We start from the raw sequence: 17,131 nt of genomic DNA on the forward strand, positions 1-17,131 counted from the left end.
AATTTGGTCTTTCATTAGAGATTATTGCAAATTTTGTTATGTGATCATTAAATGTGTTACTTACAGAGGGTTCTACATTCTCTTCCACTTCTTCCTCATTTACTGTGTCCTTCTCTGCACTGTTTTGTTCAGGACCAAAGTAACAAAACTGAATTTCATCAACAACCTTCTCTACATCTGATACCGTTCCTCGGAACAGAGCCCTATTCAATTCATTTAACTTTATTGCTGGACTTTTGGCAAAATACAACCGTCTCACAAACTTTCTCATTTCAGTATGATGAACAGCCAGCATCCTAAAATGATGGAAAACACTATTACACACTTTTCTAGATAGACAAGCCAGAGAATGACCCTGCAAACCAGTATTCTCTCTCACTCTGCATGGATCCAGACTTTGAAGCACCTTAATCTTCTGTTTTATACTTTTTTTACTATATTCTCTTAGAAACTCACGAAATTTGTCAATAGATTCCTGACGCACAGTGCAAATACTACTACAATTCCAAGTGTACACTGGGGCTTTAGGACATCTCCCCATAGCCTCATCCGCCATCACTTGTACCTCATCTCTTGGAACCATTATCTCCTTCTCCATTATGCAACCATTTTTCACTTCGTAAGCACGACCTCTGGTGTCAACTGCATGCAGCAAACTATTACTTTGAAAATAGCTCTCTTCATTAAAAAAAGGTTCACTACTTGAACTATGCATCCACTTTCCTAAAAACACTTTACAAAAGTTTGTTCTGTTCACTACTCTTTTCCTTTTGCTATGTGATTTCAGTACATTAACCATTTTGTCTAATGTACGCATCCTATTCAAAATTAAAATGAATAGTTTCCTTTTTAATTCTAATGCCTTTGCTGCAATGGCTTCAATTTCTTTTTTTCTTTTATAAAACTTAGTCTTTTGCTTATATTTCTTCACATCCTTTATCAAATTGGACATAACTCTTCTCTGAAACATTTTTCTACGTATCTCTTTAAACGCTGTTTTTCTATTTATGTAAATCTTTTCAGTTGCAGAAGGTATATTTGCATTAACTAAATTCTCAATTTTTTCCTGTCCTTTTCTTTTCAAAACATTCTTTCCAGTACAGACATTTTGTACATTTTTCCTTCTTTTGAATATAGAAATTGTTTTGACTGCTTACCAGAAGATTTTTTCTTTTTCCCAACATGAGCATCTTCTACTAACTTTGGTCCTCCAGTTGTCTTCAAATATAGGTTTTTTTTGTGGTTTTTTTTAACTCTGGATTTTGTAGGCATCTTAAATTTTGTTCACTGCTTTTCAGCAATACCTGAAAAAAACTAAAAAAAAAATCCTTTATTTTATTTAAATATATTACTACATTTCTTTTCACAATAGTCACAAAACGTAATTTCTTTGCCAATTTGAAAACACACTTATTACTCTTTTTTTTGGCAAGTGATAATCACTTTTACAGACTGACACATTATAAATCCACTTTTCAGATTTTTTTAAAAGCACATGTCCAAACTGCTTTTTCAGACCACCACCATGTGTAACCTGGGTGACTGCCTACACTCCAGCAAGGGCAACCAGCCTTAGTGATGCTGAATGTATTTACATTACTGACTGAAACCTCAAACCCCACTCGCTTGTAAATACTGTGCATGATTCTACATGGAAAGCAGCTGGGTGTGTGCTAAGAGTCTGCTTCTGCACCAAAAAATCGCTCCCCCTTTTTCCTACTAATGCAACTGTGAAATCACCAGAGCAAAACGCAATAAATCTCTGGCTGTAATTCCTATTTGCACACAGAGTCATGTTTTCACATTAGTCACAAAACGAAATTTCTTTGCCAATTTGAAAGCACACTTACTGCTCTTTTTTTTAGGCAAGTGATAATCACTTTTACAGACTGACACATTATGAATCCACTTTTCAGATTTTTTAAAAAGCCCATGTCCAGACTGCTTTTTCAGACCACCATCATGTGTATCCTGGGTGACTGCCTACACTCCAGCAAGGGCAACCAGCCTTAGTGATGCTGAATGTATTTGCATTACAGACTGAAACCTCCAACCCCACTCGCTTGTAAATACTGTGCATGATTATACATGGAAAGCAGCTGGGTGTGTGCTAAGAGTCTGCTTCTGCACCAAAAAATCGCTCCCCCTTTTTCCTACTAATGCAACTGTGAAATCACCAGAGCAAAACGCAATAAATTTCTGCCTGTAATTCCTATTTGCACACAGAGTCATGTTTTCACATTAGTCACAAAACAAAATTTCTTTGCCAATTTGAAAGCACACTTACTGCTCTTTTTTTTTGGCAAGTGATAATCACTTTTACAGACTGACACATTATGAATCCACTTTTCAGATTTTTTAAAAAGCCCATGTCCAGACTGCTTTTTCAGACCACCACCATGTGTATCCTGGGTGACTGCCTACACTCCAGCAAGGGCAACCAGCCTTAGTGATGCTGAATGGATTTGCATTACAGACTGAAACCTCAAACCCCACTCGCTTGTAAATACTGTGCATGATTATACATGGAAAGCAGCTGGGTGTGTGCTAAGAGTCTGCTTCTGCACCAAAAAATCGCTCCCCCTTTTTCCTACTAATGCAACTGTGAAATCACCAGAGCAAAACGCAATAAATCTCTGGCTGTAATTCCTATTTGCACACAGAGTCATGTTTTCACATTAGTCACAAAACGAAATTTCTTTGCCAATTTGAAAGCACACTTACTGCTCTTTTTTTTTGGCAAGTGATAATCACTTTTACAGACTGACACATTATGAATCCACTTTTCAGATTTTTTTAAAAGCACATGTCCAGACTGCTTTTTCTGACCACCACCATGTGTAACCTGGGTGACTGCCTACACTCCAGCAAGGGCAATCAGCCTTAGTGATGCTGAATGTATTTACATTACTGACTGAAACCTCAAACCCCACTCGCTTGTAAATACTGTGCATGATTCTACATGGAAAGCAGCTGGGTGTGTGCTAAGAGTCTGCTTCTGCACCAAAAAATCGCTCCCCCTTTTTCCTACTAATGCAACTGTGAAATCACCAGAGCAAAACGCAATAAATCTCTGCCTGTAATTCCTATTTGCAATCAGAGTCATGTTTTCACATTAGTCACAAAACGAAATTTCTTTGCCAATTTGAAAGCACACTTACTGCTCTTTTTTTTTGGCAAGTGATAATCACTTTTACAGACTGACACATTATGAATCCACTTTTCAGATTTTTTAAAAAGCCCATGTCCAGACTGCTTTTTCAGACCACCACCATGTGTATCCTGGGTGACTGCCTACACTCCAGCAAGGGCAACCAGCCTTAGTGATGCTGAATGTATTTGCATTACAGACTGAAACCTCAAACCCCACTCGCTTGTGAATACTGTGCATGATTCCACATGGAAAGCAGCTGGGTGTGTGCTAAGAGTCTGCTTCTGCACCAAAAAATCGCTCCCCCTTTTTCCTACTAATGCAACTGTGAAATCACCAGAGCAAAACGCAATAAATCTCTGCCTGTAATTCCTATTTGCACACAGAGTCATGTTTTCACATTAGTCACAAAACGAAATTTCTTTGCCAATTTGAAAGCACACTTACTGCTCTTTTTTTTTGGCAAGTGATAATCACTTTTACAGACTGACACATTATGAATCCACTTTTCAGATTTTTTAAAAAGCCCATGTCCAGACTGCTTTTTCAGACCACCACCATGTGTATCCTGGGTGACTGCCTACACTCCAGCAAGGGCAACCAACCTTAGTGATGCTGAATGTATTTGCATTACAGACTGAAACCTCAAACCCCACTCGCTTGTAAATACTGTGCATGATTATACATGGAAAGGAGCTGGGTGTGTGCTAAGAGTCTGCTTCTGCACCAAAAAATCGCTCCCCCTTTTTCCTACTAATGCAACTGTGAAATCACCAGAGCAAAACGCAATAAATCTCTGCCTGTAATTCCTATTTGCACACAGAGTCATGTTTTCACATTAGTCACAAAACAAAATTTCTTTGCCAATTTGAAAGCACACTTACTGCTCTTTTTTTTTGGCAAGTGATAATCACTTTTACAGACTGACACATTATGTATCCACTTTTCAGATTTTTTAAAAAGCCCATGTCCAGACTGCTTTTTCAGACCACCACCATGTGTATCCTGGGTGACTGCCTACACTCCAGCAAGGGCAACCAGCCTTAGTGATGCTGAATGTATTTGCATTACAGACTGAAACCTCAAACCCCACTCGCTTGTAAATACTGTGCATGATTATACATGGAAAGGAGCTGGGTGTGTGCTAAGAGTCTGCTTCTGCACCAAAAAATCGCTCCCCCTTTTTCCTACTAATGCAACTGTGAAATCACCAGAGCAAAACGCAATAAATCTCTGGCTGTAATTCCTATTTGCACACAGAGTCATGTTTTCACATTAGTCACAAAACGAAATTTCTTTGCCAATTTGAAAGCATACTTACTGCTCTTTTTTTTTGGCAAGTGATAATCACTTTTACAGACTGACACATTATGAATCCACTTTTCAGATTTTTTAAAAAGCCCATGTCCAGACTGCTTTTTCAGACCACCACCATGTGTATCCTGGGTGACTGCCTACACTCCAGCAAGGGCAACCAGCCTTAGTGATGCTGAATGTATTTGCATTACAGACTGAAACCTCAAACCCCACTCGCTTGTAAATACTGTGCATGATTATACATGGAAAGGAGCTGGGTGTGTGCTAAGAGTCTGCTTCTGCACCAAAAGATCGCTCCCCCTTTTTCCTACTAATGCAAATATAAAATTACCAGAGTTGTACACAATAAATCTCTGCCTATTTTTGCCAACATGTGTAACCTGGGTGACTGCCTACATTCCACCAAGGGCAACCAGCCTTAGTGATGCTGAATGTATTTGCATTACTGAGTCCAACCTCAAACCCTTAAACTATTCTTTTTTTATACCAATACACCTTAATTTATGGTGAAAACATAGTCCATATTATTTTACATGTTCCTCACATTTAAATTTCTCCCAAAACAGAAAATAATAAACACAACTTCAACAAAAAGAATTACATTTCTATTATTCATTTCTTAATTTACCATATACATCTCCTCTCAAACTCTAAACTCACCTTTAAAATTAGTTAGTTGTGAAAGAAATGTGGCACTCAAACAGCAGATTATCAGAGCCAGGATCTCTGTTCTCTACACCTCTCTCCTCTCAGCAGAACCAGATAATGGCAAAGTTTCCCTCTATTTTTCCACACATATACATGTAAGTTTCAAATCTCAGTGCTTCCCCCTTTTTTCAAATGTAATCACACATTTCTATTGGTTGAAAACCAACCCTTTTCCAAAAGTACCCTTCCCCCAACTTGACTTCTGCCTAGTACCCTTCCCCCAACTTGACTTCTGCCTGCTACCATAGCAACAGCTCATGGAACACTGCTGTGTGGAGTTAGGTCAGAAGTTCGCCAAACAATGTTTCAATTCCACAGAGCAAGAGTGCTTGACTTTTCTAACCTTACAGCAAATCCATAGTACTGTTCTTTGGTAACACATTTTTCTGTACCAATACAAAACATGCTTCTATAAATTTACACATACAGCCTAGTTTTTAGTGTAGAATGGTATGAAACAGCCAATCAGTTCTTTTTTTTATGAAAAAAATATGTATGCCTCCATTTCCAAACTGTCTTTCTTTTCATATTGCCATTCTACTGAATTACACCTCCTGAGTGCATCCAGTTCTCCTTTGAAGATGTTCACAGTGTGGATTGTAGGGCACAGCTATGTCTTCTGGAGTGAAAAGTATGCAGAGAAAACAGATATGGTGAGAGACCTTGCTTTGCCAAATGTAGACATTAAATGGATTGGTCAGAGAGGGTTAAAGTGGCACCAATTGATGCCATTGGTGAAATCCTTCATGCACATCCAACACCCTGACCTCATAATAGTGCACTGTGGTGGCAATGACCTAGGCACTTTGACTGGGGTAGGTCTGGAAATGCTTATGAAGGACACCTTTGCACAACTGTTTTCACTTTTCCCTAAAACTGCCTTTGTGTTTTCTAACATATGCCAAAGGCAAAAATGGAACTGGTCCAATCATTTCTGTCCGCAGATTGACAAAGCAAGGAAGCACGTCAACAAATCTGTTTCTGCTTTCCTCCGTGACTATGGTATGGGTTCCATTTACCACAACAACTTGCGTTATGACATGCAAGACATTTATAGAGGAGATGGTGTACACTTCAATGATGAAGGGAACAGAGTCTTCCTCTTGAACCTTAGACTCTGCATCGGTACTTACTTGTAGGTACCACTAAAAAATCACTTAATAAACACAACGGCTCTTTTTAGAGCCCCCTAATATCTAAACACTTAAATCTGATTTTCATTTCTTTTTTTATTTTATTTTTTTCTACCGTACGCTTACCGTACGCGTACCCCGCGATTTTTTTTTAAATCAATAAATGTTTTCTTTGTACTTTTCTGTCCTTCTTTGACCCCCTTACAAATGTTAGGGGGTCTGTAACTCTCCTCCTTGCCCCCTTTTCTTGTTATCACTCTTTTTTTTCTGAGTGACACACACGAAATGGCGGCCGCCGCTTCCTGGTTTCGGCCGATTCGAATGTTTACTAAGATCTAACAGCCAATCAGAATCGCGCTCGCGCACGCCACCGTACGCGTACGGTAAGCTTACGGTAAGCGTACCGTAAGCTGGCTCAGATATATATATTGATTTAAAGGCTATTTCCTCAGAATCTACTGAACAGATTTACACCAAACCTACAAAAGGCACTTCCTTGACCTGAGGACTACCTCTCTGCCAAATTTCTAGTAATTCTGTTCAGCCGTTCGGGCTGTAGCCCTGTCTAAAGGTCCTATGGAAAAATGCATGGGAAAAACGCGTTTTGGGACCCCCCTTTTATCTCAGCCCCCGCTTGACGAATCCCCCTGAGACTTTCAGGGTAGGAGCGGAGCGTAGCGCCCCACCTATTTTGAGAAATTCGCGAGGATTCGTCGACCGGCGCCAAAGTTATTCAAAATAGAATGTTGCGGATTTCCTATGGAAACAGGGTCCTAACTATAACTACCTACTGGCGACCGCCAGTAGGTAATATATATATATATACATATATATATATATTCACAGAAAAAACCATATTATGGTTTTTTCAGTGAATATATATATATATATATATATTATCTACTGGCGGTCGCCAGTAGATAGTTATAGTTAGGACCCTGTTTCCATAGGAAATCCGCTACATTCTATTTGGAATAACTTTGGCGCCGGTCGATGAATCCTCGCGAAATTTTCAAAATAGGTGGGGCGCTACGCTCCGCTCCTACCCTGAAAGTCTCGGGGGGATTCGTCAAGCGGGGGCTGAGAAAAAAGGGGGGTCCCAAAACGCGTTTTTCCCATGCATTTTTCCATAGGACCTTTAGACACAGCTACAGCCCGAACGGCTGAACAGAGTTACTTGAAATTTGGCAGAGAGGTAGTCCTCAGGTCAAGGAAGTGCCTTTTGTAGGTCTGGTGTAAATCTGTTCAGTAGTTCCTGAGAAAATAGCATTTAAATCAATATATATATGTGGGCGGAGCCTAACCACACATCTCATCCTGAGATCTGATTGGCTGTCAGCACTTCATCCAAGAAGTGTTGGCAGCCATCTTGGGACCAATATACATGATAGCACCTCATTAAAAAGCATTGCAGTTAATAGAAGATTTTAAGACTTTAGTTACATTATAAATCATTTGTTGATGGTACCATACTCATTTTAGGAATTGTTGTATGTTCTAAGGTGATTTCACCATGTGAAAAAGCCTTCTGCTGGGATATCATGATTGAGAGAAAAATATTTTCTCATGCTTTTACCACAGAGGTTTGGAAGGTGATCTATAAGCTAAACTGAGAGCTTATTTTCTGTAAATTCACATTATCTTTCTCAGTCATGTGAGAATGAAGTCTGACATTCTCAGTAAAACATGTACATCCAACAAGGGCAGAGACTGTCAGTTGATTCCTTTGTGTTCTACTGCAGCTTTCCAGAGTGTTCCAAAGAACTACTAGAGCGCTAACCGTCCTACTTATGATAAATGTATGGCACACCTGAAGCCATCTTGCTTGGATTAAAGTGGTAACTCTTAAAACATTTAATTTAAAAAGGAACAAAATGAGGGGGTTCATTTTTCCATAAAAAGTATGATTAGTGCTGCAGAAAGAAAAATTAGGGCACATTTTGAGTGACTTCTCAAATCCTGACATGCAGACTGAAACATGCACTTTCAATACCAGCAGCAGTTTTCCCTGGTGAGCAGTAGCTTTACTACAGTGATCTAATGAGCAAAAAGAGTGCTAACATTCTGATTTTATGGCAAATGTGTGACACATTTGAATGCCTTCTTGATGGAATCAAAGTAAAAAACTGAAAGTATTTCCTACTGAGGAGACTGCAGTAAATGAGGAAATTAGGAAACTTCATAACAAATAAGTCTCCCAAGATGGCCACCAGAGACAAAAGAGCCCAAATGTAGCCCAAATATCACCCAGATGTAGCCCAAGTATAGCCCAATGACAGAATGTCCAAGAATGTTCTTAAAAACAACTAGAGCACTTACTGTCTTCATTATGACAAAAGTATGGCACACCTGAAGCCATCTTGATTGGAATAAACTGGTAACACTTAAAACATTTAATTTAAAAAGGAACACAATGAGGGGGTTCATTTTGCCATAGAAATTATGATTAATGCTGAAGAAAGAAAATGAGGGCACATTTTGAGTGACTTCTCAAATCCTCTTCTATTTCATTAAAAAATTCTGACATGCAGACTGAAACATGCACTTTTAATACCAGGAGCAGACTTCCATGGTGAACAGTAGTTTTACTACAGTGATCTAATGAGCAACTAGAGTGCTAACATTCAGAATTCATGGCAAATGTGTGACATATCTGAATACCTTCATGATGGAATCAAAGTAAAAAACTGAAAGCATTTCCGACTGAGGAGACTGCAGTACATGAGGAAATTAGGAAACTTCATAACAAATAAATCTCCCAAGATGGCCACCGGAGACAAAAGAGCCCAAATGTAGCCCAAAATCACCCAGATATAGCCCAAATATAGCCCAATGACAGAAGTGTGCAAAACACTTATTATTTTGTGTTTTTGCAGTGTTATATAGTGCAGACTTGTCAGGTATTGGAGTGCTTTACATGAGCATTGGTTACATCACACAAGAACAAATTCATTTTGGTTGTAGACATGGGGAGACTAAGTGATTTGACCAGAATCACAGAATGTCGAGCTGAAGCAGAAACTTCAACCTGGTTCCCCAGTTGCAAAGTCTGCAGTTCTGGAAGTAACACCACATCCTCTCCCCTAAGTGCAACATTTAATCAAGTTGTCAACTAGATAAAAAAACATAAAGATAACAAATAATTTAAAAGTGCTTTGTCGCTATTTGAAAACTCAGAAAATATGTCCTTATTTTAGTCTTTTAGAGCACTAACCATAATTTTGATGCCAATAAGACCCTCTCATATATGTAATTTCTAAAGGAATGCTCTAGGTATTACAGTTTTGATTACATCAAGATGATGTCAGGCGTTCCACACTTTTGTAATAAATATAGAATGTTAGCAATCTAGTTGTTCATTAGGATACTGTTGAGAGGCAGAGGCCAGGGGCACGGACTCTGAAAATTGAAGGCAGGTAGGAGGGTGCAAAGGCAACAATTTAACCACACTGAGCAGGCAGGAAGGGCCGTGGAAGCACAACAGACTATGGAGGGCAGTGGAAAGGGGGGCAGGGGCAACAAACCAACAATACAGGACTTGCAAGAGAGGCTGTTGGAGGGAAGATCTATTACGGGTCAAGGAAGCTAGGGGCGGTCCCCAGAGCCCCGGGAGCCACCACAGAACTGAGCAGGAGAGTGAGTCAGGGACAAAAGGGGCACCTTAATTTGAGCCGGGGTGCCTAGGAACGCTTGCTCCAAAAATGAAGAAAACAGACATATGAGACATGGAATTGGAGGCAGAATACAATGGCAGTTTAATGAGAAGATGCAACTTCAAAGAAACCGCAGAATAGAGACATAAAGTACAAAATACAGAATCCAGATAATCATACAGCTGTCATGATATTCTCTGTATCTCAATTAATGGACTGACAGAGAGAGAGAGAAAACACATCTATAAATGCATCATGAGAAACAAGTTACACCAAGGAAAATGTTACCTAGGGACACTCACATTTACTCTTAGAGCAAGCATTCCTGCAATTACAATACAACATCTTTTAAATGCAAAAGTAAAGAGAACAATGGTTAAACATAACATGACATTTCATATAGGTAAAATAGAATAAGATACTTCAAGCAAAGCAGAGCAAGACATTTTAAGCAAAGGAAGACAAGAGCTCCCAGTTCTTGGGGGAAACCTGCACAGCCTGTTAACCTACATACAGACGGCGAGGTTGTCCGTCGATATCTGTGGGTGCTCCCTTTTTATATCATTTTGTGGGCTCCTTTGCACGCTACATCTACCTACGTATGCTACCCAAAAGCTTCGTCTGCAGATTTTACCAGACATTTCGTCATTTACCCACTTAATGCTGACAATGGACTGGGTGAAAAGGTCAGTCTCTCAGGCCAATCGCTTATCGTAAGTTCCATAGAGCAAGCAGAAAATAATGGGTATTGTACAGGAATTCAATATATTCATGTATAAAATCTCCTCAGTTCTCCTAACTTGACGCTCTGCGGTTGCCACTTCCTTAAAAGCGGGAAACCTGCCCAGGAAGCAAGTACCAGTCCAGGATGCAGCCTACTGTATGTCGACAGCTTCAGGGGGATGTTGAACTTTGATACCGAGCACGGAGCACTCGGGTAGGGTGGGGGCTACTAGTTTGGAGCAGAAGGCCTCGCAGACCTGCCTTCAGACTGCTATACACTAAAATTGCAGAGCTATGGTCAATTTAACAAAGAGGCCTACATATTGAACAGAAGGGCCTACACAGGGGTTTTATGCTGGCTGAGTGGTAAGGATGTCTCAGGATAATTATATAGCAACACAGGACCCGCTGGTCAATTTAATACGGCCTACAAATGCGGCTGGCAGGGCAAGGACAAGGGTCTCATACTTCAGGTGTGGACAGAACGGGCCAGGGGCCCCCTGTGATACAAAATCTACCCTCCTTCAAGGCTGTGGCAATGTAATAGACCATTGTGGGCAGAAGGAAGAGGCAATGGTAGTACAACCATACATGCCAACAGACCCGATTCAGCCAGGAAACGTCCAATGTTTTTAAGCTCAAATGGGCTTTATTTGATCTGTCTCCTGTCTACAATATCCTCTTTTTCAATGGAACTCAAAGGGGAAAATCAATACCCCAGTTTTTTTTCAAAATCTCCCTCTTACCAAGTTCAAAATGTTCGCAAGTATGGTACATTGGATCATGGAAGGAAATGGGATAGGGACATGGACTGGGATAACAGAGGACAGGAGAGACATGGAGAGGTGCACCAAACTGACCCTGCAGGGCAGGCATCAGGGTTTGCAGCAGCACAATACACCACACAGGGCATGCAGGACGGGAGTGCAGCACAACAATCCATAGAAAGCAAGAGGGAGGGGACAGGACCATGCACATGGACAACAGAGAACAGAGGGGCAAGAGGCAATGGTAGCTAGCTGACCATAATGGACAGACAGGAGAGAAGGCTGCAGCATAACAGACCATAAAGGGCAGGAGGGACGGATCAGGGGCATTACAATGGAACAGACAAGCCAGGAGGGAGGGAGTAGGGGTCTGCACATGTAAACAGAGGGCTGGGGGCAAGGGGGCAGGGCAGGAGCAGCAAGATGGCCATGGAGGTCAGGCAGGATGGGCACTAGAAGCAAGACACAACATGAAGAGCAACAGTGAGACTGTGATGGCATACACACATACCATGGAGGGAAGGTGGGAGGGGGTCAGGGGCAGCTAACTGACCACACAGGGAAGGTGGGAGGGGCCATGGCAGCACAGAAGACCATGCATGGCAAGTGGGAGGGTTAGTGGCAGCACAATGGCTATGATGGGCAAGAAGGAGGGTGCAGGGGCATGCACAAAGGACGATGGAGGATAGAAGGGAGGGTCAGGACCTGTGCACAGACAAGAAAGTTCAGGGGAAGGGGCCTCACAACAGACCGCGCGGGGCAGGCAGGAGGAGCAGTTGCAGCACAACAGACCAGGGAGGGCAGAAGGGTGTGGCAGTACAATGGACCATGGAGGACAGGAGGAAGAGGATAGAGGCATGGCATGTGGACAGGCAGGGTGGAGGTGGCAGGGACAGGTTACAGTCATCTGACAATGCTAGGCAGGTGGGAGGGGAGTGGCAGCTCAACAGAACACTCAGAGTAGATAGGAGTGGCAGGTCCATGGGACATGGTGGGCAAAAAGGATGGAGCGGGGGCATGCACAAAGACATCGGAGGGCAGGGGGAAGGAGAATAGGGGCAGCAAGCTAAGCACAGAGTTTAAGCAGGAGGTCAATGATGGGGCATAGAATTGGGCAATGGAGGGCAGGAGGAGTGGACTGGTACATCATACTAAATTGAGGGCAGTGGCAGCACATCAGACCATGCATGGCAGGAGTGAGGAGGCTAGTCCATGGATTCACACAACAGAGGATAGGGAGGAGGGGGATGGGGCAGCAAGCTAACTGTTCAGAGAAGGCGGGTATTAGAAACTTTATTGTTTTTAAAACATTTTGTCTGTGCAAACTACTTAAAATATGAACAAGTATGCAGCATAATCTCACTTTTATTCAGGAAGAAGTAGACGTTAGTGACTGTGACTCCGGGCTCACTTGGCAAAAACACCCCCTGACCCTCCACCCCCTATCACAAAATGTAATGCCCGTGAAAAGGGTAGGTGAACACAGTGTTATATAGAACATAGTCCTGAGAGCACGATTGAAAATGAAAACTAGATATAGTGTATGGTATAAACTATGCACCAAAAAGTGTGATATAAGATGAACCAGGCGTGAAATATAATATGCAATACATTGTGCGCAATGACAGATTCATTGGAGAGCGCGAGATAGCACAGGCACTAGCGCGTGCTATGCGATATGCGCCTTGGAGTGTAATATGCACAGGGCAGTGTTGTGTAACCTAACTAGTCTCTAAAGTTGTAATATAAAATATGTGCTGGGGAGTGTAACGTTGCATATGCACTGTGACAAAGATATGGATCCCAAATTGTAATATGAATGGCATAGCACTGTGCGTTATAACATAGGCATCGAGGAAGGCACGTTAGATGGGGCAATATAACCCGTGCGAAGACAAGTGTGGCATGACATTTTCACGGGGTGGTGTTACAGTGCACATGGGCTAGAGAGTGTCATAGCATATGCACTAGCTAGTGGAATACAATACAGAGGTGTGTGGCACTCGGCAGGCAATGGTGGGTGTAACACAGCATTGGGCTCTGTCAGGAGCGCGCTGTGACTCGCAAGTGATGTTCGTCCCCTTTCCAGAGAGTAAAATAAAAAGTATTACACATCCGGCAGTGGATGTGTGTTTTATTAACTGTGAGGGGGGTTTCTTGCATAGTTTTGGTCGAATTTTTGTCGAATCCCCTTTGAATGGCTTGGTGTGCATGTGTATTAAATGTGCCCGTCAATAGCTACCCATGTTTGTATAAATAAACGACAAGGGTGTCTACCGGGATTAGGCACGGTAGAGCATCAGACATGTCAGAGCTTCACTAGTGGTGTAAATACATTCCACGTGGATTAATTGCATGCATAGTCGCCTTTTAATGAATATCACGCAAATCGTCATGGTGATAGGTACGTACGGTTTGTCCAGCATGTCCTAGGTGTGTCTATAAATATATATTTTTTAAAAATAATAAAAAACAGTGGCCGGCCCTGGGGATTGGGGTCAAAAAAATATAATTAGGAGACAGGCCCTGGGGGATTGGGTCATCAGGGCCAATAAATTAGAATAAGAAGGGGAACCACACAGCCCCCCTTCTTAAAAAAATAACATAAATAAAAGACTGGCAGCGTGCCGGAGGCCATGCCCCCTCCATGCAGCACTCTGCAAACGCGCCCCCAACAGGCATCTCCAGTATGCGCCAGGGAGCTGCGCTGCAGACAGGTGTTCTGAGGCCAAGCCCCTTTTTACACCTCTCTGCAACGCAGCTCTGTGGCGCTTACTGGAGGTACCTAGTGGTCTAGTGTGACCCTAGGGACCCTTAGGATTCAAGGGGACTTAATCTCTCAACTTAGAACAGCCACAGGGCGCGTTTACACAGTGGTGAAGGGAGGGGACGGGGCCTGAGGTGACGTGTGCAAACACGCACCATGGCACGTTTTAAATTGGGGATATAATTTCCCTTCAATACTGAGGGCCCCTGGGGGATAACTAGCCCACCAAGTGCTTCCAGTAAGCGCCACTGAGCTGCATTGCAGAGAGGTGGTCCAGGCCGTGCCACTTTTTACACCTCTCTGCAACGCAGCTCTGTGGCACTTACTGGAGGTACCTAGTGGGCTAGTTGGACCCTAGGGACCCTCATGACTCAAATGAACTTAATCTCCCAACTAAAAATGGACACAGGGCGTGTTTACACAATGGTGAAAGGAGGGGACGGGGCCTGAGTTAACGTGTGCAAAAACGCCCTGTGGCCTGTTTTAAGAGGTAGTTTTAATCCCCATGCCCTATTATATACTAGGGGCTTATAGAGGAGGTAAGGCTAATCACAGGGGGACCCCAACGCATAATGTTCCCTAGTGTATGTAGGTGTTTTCACTGTATTCTAAGTGTCTTTTAACATAGCACTGGCTCTAGGACTGGTTAGTCAGACTCAGTTACCACCAGTATCCGTCTGAAAAAGTTGAGGGTACAGGATGATTTTGCAACAAGGCTTCTTTCTGCTCTTCTTTTTGTTCTTTCTGCACGTTATCCTTCTTCCTGCACTTATCTTCGTATTTGAGGACTTCTGTTGCTTCTTTCTGCACTTCTTTTGTTTCTTTCTGTGCATTTTTTCTTCTTTCTTCACATGTCCTATCTCTGTAGGCATAGTTAGAAATTAGCATTTAAAAAACCTTTGAAATTAACAGAAAAAACCATAGGTTTCAGGCACGTTATAGTTAGGAATTAGCATTTAAAAAACCTCAGAAATTCACTGAAAAAACCATAGGTTTCAGGGGTGTTATAGTTAGCTGGACTTTTCACTTGTACAAAACCATTGAAATTCCCCCGTTATAGTTAGTTCAGCTAACTATAACTCGCGCGCCCGCAATGCACTGCTGATGACGTCACATATTACATCACTCATGACATGGTCAGTGACATCACTCATGACATCACTGATGACATCTCAAATGACATCACTGATGACATCACTGATGACATCATCCTTGTGATAGAGTGGCAGACCTCCTCTCACCCTAATATAACCTTTGATACACACATTCAAAAATAGAGACTAAAATTTTCAAAACAATGGACATACTAATACCAGTTACAACAACCTCTTCAGTAATTCTAAGATCCACATACACATCCACTCATTCACCAACAGTCCAATACAGTCACTCATACATGTACTCACTCATCATATGTACTCATACACCTATACATCCTGTTACACAATGCCACTCATCCATAGAGTTACTCACACACATAGTCACTCATGCTAATAAAGAATCAAACATACATTTACTTGCATATACAGTTATACACACACCACCACACTTACTTCTACGGAAACTTACACATACTTAGTCTTTTAAACAATCACTTATAGAAACACATACTTATTCATACAGGAACTCTTTCAATCTCTCACTCTCACATATACTCACATATATACACCAATAGTCACATATACTAGTTTAAAACATATGTAGTTACTCATAAAGACACTATTGAGACAGTCATTCACTCACTAACACACCCATACACACACTCATCCACCCATACAGTCCTGCACACATACTGTGTTCAACACATACAAACAGTGAGTCACTCATTCATGCACCTATGCACTACGTAATACCCCCACCGAACCATGCAGACACTCAGACTGATACTCAAAAAACCAACTAATAACCTATATAGACACCCATGTAGCTACTCACCAACCCATGCAGCCACTTATACACAAAGTGAGAGACTGATACAGATATTTACATATTTAAACATTACTCACTAAGCCATGTATTCACTATGATACACTTAATCAGTCAGTTACACAATCAATTTTTCAAAAACAAATCATCCATTTAGACACTTATATACCCATTTATTCTTCCATCGACCTTGAGATATACATATATAAAACATATTTAATTTTCAGAATAACACACATTCACTGGATGATGTCATCAGTGATGTCATTTGAGATGTCATCAGTGATGTCATGAGTGATGTCACTGACCATGTCATGAGTGATGTAATATGTGACGTCATCAGCAGTGCATTGCGGGCGCGCGAGTTATAGTTAGCTGAACTAACTATAACGGGGGAATTTCAATGGTTTTGTACAAGTGAAAAGTCCAGCTAACAATAACACCCCTGAAACCTATGGTTTTTTCAGTGAATATATATATATATATATATATATATATTATCTACTGGCGGTCGCCAGTAGATAGTTATAGTTAGGACCCTGTTTCCATAGGAAATCCGCAACATTCTATTTGGAATAACTTTGGCGCCGGTCGATGAATCCTCGCGAAATTTTCAAAATAGGTGGGGCGCTACGCTCCGCTCCTACCCTGAAAGTCTCGGGGGGATTCGTCAAGCGGGGGCTGAGAAAAAAGGGGGGTCCCAAAACGCGTTTTTCCCATGCATTTTTCCATAGGACCTTTAGACACAGCTACAGCCCGAACGGCTGAACAGAGTTACTTGAAATTTGGCAGAGAGGTAGTCCTCAGGTCAAGGAAGTGCCTTTTGTAGGTCTGGTGTAAATCTGTTCAGTAGTTCCTGAGAAAATAGCATTTAAATCAATATATATATGTGGGCGGAGCCTAACCACACATCTCATCCTGAGATCTGATTGGCTGTCAGCACTTCATCCAAGAAGTGTTGGCAGCCATCTTGGGACCAATATACA

This window comes from Triturus cristatus, chromosome 4_2 (genome assembly GCF_964204655.1).
Source record: "Triturus cristatus chromosome 4_2, aTriCri1.1, whole genome shotgun sequence".
NCBI classification, from domain to species: Eukaryota; Metazoa; Chordata; class Amphibia; order Caudata; family Salamandridae; genus Triturus; species Triturus cristatus.